Genomic DNA, 6000 nt, shown 5'->3' with positions numbered 1-6000 from the left:
GTTCCTATCAAAAAACCCTGCAGAAAACAACCAATGCTGGTGAGGATGCAGAGCTGTGAGAACCCTTGGGTGCTGTCAGTGGGAATGTAAAATGGTGCAGCCGCTACAGAAAACTGGAGGTTTCTCAAAATAAGAAACTAGAACCCAACCACTTTCTGTTTATCTATTCATCTGCTGATGGGCATTTGGGTTGTCTCCATCTTTTGGTGACCATGAATAATGCTGCTGTGAACAAGCCTGTACAGTATCTCTCTGAATCCCTGCTTTCAATTATTTGGGATATATACTCAGAAGTGGAATTTCTGGGTCACATGGTCACTCTATATTTAACTTTTTGAGGAACTGCTAGATTTTTTCCACAGCGGCTGCACCATTTTATATTCCCACTGGCAATGCCTGAGGGTTTCGATTTCCCCACATCCTTGACAACACTTGTTATTTTCCATTTTGGATTATAGCCATCCTAGTGGGTGTGATATGGTTCATTTTCTATTTGATCCTTTATCACTTTCTTTTCCTTTAAAAAAAAAGATTTTATTTATTTATTTTTAGAGAGAGGGGAAGGAAGGAAGGAAGAAATGGAGGGAGAGAAACATTGATGTACAGGAGAAACAGCTATCAGTTACCTCTTGCACACCCCCAACTGGGAACCTGGCTCGCAGCCCAGGCATGTGCCCTGACCAGGAATCGAACCTGCAACCTTTTGGTTTGTGGGACCATGTCCAACCCAATGAGCCACACCTTATCACCTTCTAACACACTGTACCAGTTACTGAGTCCTGATGACTTTGTCTGTTGTCCCCCTTGCTGCTGGAAGAGGCTGCACCGCTATCTGCAGTTGGACACAGTGACATGGGGTTGGACCCACAGGGAGGTGCTAGCTAGTTTCCTACCCCAACACCTTCTAAAATAGCCACAGTAAAATTCCACTCAAAATGTATGCCAGCATGCAGCCTGGTGCTGGAATGAAGGGGGTCCCCAGGGGGCTGTCTTCCTCCGGGAAACCCTGGATGGCCCCACCACCCTCAATGGCAGCTTTGAGTCTCTGTGGGAGCCAGAGCTCTGAGGCCAGGCCAAAACCATCTCTCCAGACACCTCAGCACATCCTCCCGAAAAGCAACCTGTGATTGAATTAGAATCAAGGTGGCTGCCTGCTGTCCCCCACCCACCCAAGGCCTGCTGTGAACCCATCATCACCTTCAAAGAGACCGTTCAGAGAGCAGAGGAGGCAATAAAACATACATACATGCCTACTGTATTTTTCTTTTCCCACCAGCATTGCTGGGGCCTTGGCCACACATCCATGGCCCACAAGGGGCTCCTTTGAAGCAAGAATGGGGCCGCAGAAGGGCGCCCCACAGAAACCCACAAGTGCCCACTATTCCTGGGAAGGCCCCAGACAGGGTCCAGTCTACAGTCCGGCAGGGCCAGCCACCTCTCAACAAGGGTGTGGTCTCCAGGGCCACATCTGTGGGAGCCGGGAGCCTTACAGAGAGTTTCAAAGAGGCTGGTGGCTAGATGGGGGGAAGCAGCTGCAGGATCCTAAATGTCCTTTTCCTAAAGTCCTAGAATGTCCCTGTGGTAGCCACAGTCTGCTCACCCTCAAGGGATCTCTCTTGCTACGTGAGAAGAATTCCACTTTCCTGGACCTGGAGGCTGGCATGGAACTGGAGGATAGGCTGGACCAGCCCTTGGGCACAGTTGTCAGTTCAAGCTGGCTTAAGTCACCAAGTTGGATGGGCCTAGGATTGGTTGAGATTTACCTGGGCTAAGAGAAACACACCTGAAGTGGAGGCCAAAGGGAACTTTATATGGTCTGAAATGTTTTAGTTTAGCTACTTTTTAAATTTTAATAATGAATTATTAAAATGTAGAAAAAGCAAAAAAGACGGATAATTTGCCAAGAGCTGACATTTGAGGGCTGGTGGCCAGGTGCTGCCCTAAACTCTTACATAACACACTTTGGGTTGTTGGGACCATCAGAATCCCTTTTCACAAGTGAGGCACAGAGAGGCCAAGACATTTGAGAGAGGTCACACAGCGAACCCACAGCTGGGTGAGGATGTGAATCCAGACCTACTCTTGTTAACCCAAATTCAGCAATGGCCTGTCCTACATGGTTAGAACACAGCCATGTGTGATGTTTTTCTTTTTCTTTGATTTTTCTTTGTTAAGCTTTTATTTTGGTAAAATATAACAAAATTTGCCATTTTAACTGTGAAATATAGTGGCATTAAGTATATCCACGAAATGTTGTGCAATTATCACCATTACCTAACCTCTAAAACTTCTCATTGTCCCAAACAGAAACACAGCATCCATTAAGCATCTCCCCCCACCCAACCCCTGGCAACATCTGATCCACTTTCTGTTGCTATGGATTTGTCTGTTCTGGATATTTTATATAAATGGAATGGTATACTCTGTGGTTTTTAGTGTCTGGCTTCTTTTACTCAGCATGATGTTTTCAAGGTTCATACATGTTGTGTGTAGCCTGTATCACTGCTTCGCCCCTTTTCATGGCTGAATAATATTCCATTGTGTAGCCGGGCCATTTTTTTATTCATTCATCAGCTGATGGATATTTGGCTTGTTTCCACCTTCTGGCTACTGTCACTAGTGCTGCTATGCACATGGGTGTGTAAGGATCTGTGAGTCACAGCTTTTAATTCCTTTGTCATTCAGAGTGGGGAGAAAGTAGGTTTACAGTTGTGAGTACAAAAATCAGAATTTATTCTTGTACTATTACTTATTAATTATTGTATTATTTTTCCATACAAACAACTGTAAATCTACTTTTGCCCCACCCTGTATTTTTCTTACAGACATTTTTCATATAATACTAACCGTCATGGACATAACTTTGTAAAACGGTGTTACTGAGTTATGACTGACATACCAAAAACTGCATATAGACTGCAGTTTAACATGTACAATTCAATGGGTTTGACATACACTTACACCTGTGAAACTGTCACCTTTATCAAGATGGTGAACACAGCTATCATCCCAAATGGGTTTCCTCCTGCCTTTGTCATCCCTCCTTCCTGCCCCTCCCCAGGCAACCTCTGACCTGTTTTCTGTCTGTTTACACTTATCAGTTCTCACTTTCTAAAACAGCTTATAGTGTATGTGCTGCTGAAGTGAGCAACTGAATAGCTTATAAATGGAATTTTCTAGTATGTAGCCTTTTGGGTTTGGGTTCTTTCACTCATCATGATGCCTTGGCGATACCTCTGTGTTGTTTCGAGTGTCAGTAGTTTACCCCTTTCTATCAATGAGAAGTATGTTGTTGTGTGTTCCATTCTCCTGTTGATAGGCATTCTGGTTATTTCCAGTTTGGGACAATTGCAAATAAAGCTGCTGTTAGCATCTGCACACAAGGTCTGCTTTCTCTCTGGTAAATACCAAAAGGGAGAAAGGTTGGCTCCCACGGTGGGAGCCACTCCCAGTTTAACTTTTTTTTTTTAGGTATATGAAAATTTTTTACTACTGCGTTCTCACCATCAGAACTTAGGATCTTGGTCTTCCCTTCTTGCCTTTCTATAAGGCCGAAAGAGAGACTTTGCTACTTTGACAACCTTAAAGGGAACTCCAGGAATGTCACCAACAGCATGACCTGTGTGACCAAATCCAGCAACCAGAACTTCATCATTTTCCTCAGTGAAATTCAAACAACCATCACTGGGTACAAAGGTTGTGATTTTTTTCACCATTGTTGGTCAGCTGGTCACTGACATACTTCCTCACAGCAGAATTCGGCTGCTTGGCTTTGACGCCTACTTTTCCCAGCTCTATTCCTGCTGCATGGGAAGCACCTCCAAAAGGGTTGGCCTTCAGGGCTGTGCCCAAATGGGCTTTCTTGTACTGCTTATCATGCCATTTCTGATCTCCGGAGCTTCCTGACAGTATAAGACCGCGACACTTGCCCCATCCTGCCAGGCCATGGGCCTGAGCAAAAGCAAGAAGCAGCCCAGGCCACGTTTAACTTTTGAAAAAAACTGCCAAACTGCCTCTCCAAGTGGCTGCACCGGTTTGCATATCCAGCAGCATGGACAAGACTTCTGTTTACCTCCCATCCAGCACATAATAGTGTCAGTCTTGGTCATGCTAACCATTTCTGGGAGGAGTCATGGGAGAAACGTGCCAGAAGTGACTGGAAACAGAAGATTTTGACAAAAGGTAATGATCCTTTTAGTCGTCCCTTCAACCTATAAACATAGGTATAGTAGGACTCTTTCTTGTTCTCTCTGAGCAGTGACACAGGTTCGTGAGTTGTCCTGTAAAATATTTGTCAAGCACTGTGTGCTCCTGCCGTGCCAGGCCTTGGGCATACAACAGCAAACAAGACTGACACAGTTTCTGCCCTAGGAGAGCTGGCTTTACCTTGGCTTGAATTGGTTCTCTAGAAGCAAAGCCTGAGATGAGATTCAGGGTCATATGAGTTTGGGAGAAATGTATGAGGGAGGAAGGGACGCACGGCAAATTAAGGAAGGATCAGGCAAGGAAGTGGGCTCCGTTAGAGTCAAGCCTCAGTCTGGCCTGGGTGAGAGGGTAGCTCTAGAGCTTGAAACCACCAGAGTGGTCCCATTTTGGTGCAAGGGATCCAGCTTCGTGGGCCCCATTATCATTCAATGTGGGCTTCCCTAGGGTATGTGTATATGTGTGTTTTCAAGGGGTGCGGGCAGACCCTCCCTGATGAGGCAGTTTGATCAAGGGCAATTAACAAGGGGTGGCCGTGAGCTGTTAGTAGGCAATACTTGGAGCAGCTGGCATAGGAGTATACCAGCCAGTAAAAACATTCTGGGTGGGGCACCCACAGCATCCTCTACAAAAAATGGTGCCCATTAGACAAATGATCACACTGACAATAATTTAATCACAGTTACGATGAAAGCAGCCTATGAAGAGAGCTCCATCAGAGGAGGGGAGAGGAAGGTCTGGGGGCAACAGGGAAAGGAGGGCTAAGTAATAGGTCTGGCTACTATGTCATTGGAACCTGGGGGCTTCTCCAGGACACTCTACAAAAAAGGGGGCTGAGCCTCAGAATTTAAGGAGATTAAGGCTCCTAAACCAGTTGTTGAACTTGGACGACCTTTTTTCTGAGCACCTACTGTGTGTGGTTATTATTCTCTGCACGGGGAAGACCCTGTGATTAACATAGCCAACCCCTGTCCACGTGGAACTTTATAAATACCAAGGGAGTGGCTAGTAGCTCATTTTTTCTTTATTCCATCTTACTGATGATTATTTCCCTCTTCCAGGAAAATTGAGGCTCAGACAGGTGAAGTCACTTGTACAGAGTCACACAGCTGACAGGCAACCAGGTGTGGATTTCACCCCAGAGCAAGTGGTCCCAATCGCGTATACAGTGGTTGCTATACATGTCTCTGAATATTATTGTCCAAAGCAGCAGACACCATTTCCATGCACCAGAATCTGTGCTAAAGGATGTCCCCATATGTTTATTCAACAAGAGCACACTGAGCACTTACTATGTGCAGGCACCCCCAGCTTACAGATGCAGAAACTGAGGCCCAAGGGGCATCTCCAAGAGATGAGAGTGCACTGTCCCTGCCACGCCTCCTCAGCTAGGTGTCTGTGGAGAGCAGAACCAATAAAATAGCATTAGTCTGATCAAGATAGCATAAGGTATATAAAACAAGGTAGAGTCACTTATGTCAACCAAAATGACTGTCAGTCAGTCATGACACTTTAGATCAAGAGGGAAAATACCTAAGTTAGAGCAGATATGTCTGGCAAGGAGATGCACCTAAGATACTTGCAGAATAGCCAAGTCTGCAGAGTGGGATCACCCATAGAGAGGCTTCTGGGGAAATTACACACTTACCAGCAGAAGTGTCAAGGAGAGAACAGCCATGTACCACCCATAGGCTCCTGGGCAAATTCCACACTTGGCAGCAGGGGTGCCAAGATACTTATTGAAAAGACCCAGAAGGGCAGAGTACACAATTTTCAAGGTATAACTGAGGCAGGTTC

The sequence above is a fragment of the Sturnira hondurensis genome, unplaced genomic scaffold, assembly GCF_014824575.4.
Source record: "Sturnira hondurensis isolate 20B ecotype Veracruz unplaced genomic scaffold, ASM1482457v3 Scaffold0020119, whole genome shotgun sequence".
NCBI lineage: Eukaryota > Metazoa > Chordata > Mammalia > Chiroptera > Phyllostomidae > Sturnira > Sturnira hondurensis.
Note: the sequence above shows the minus strand (reverse complement) of the source record.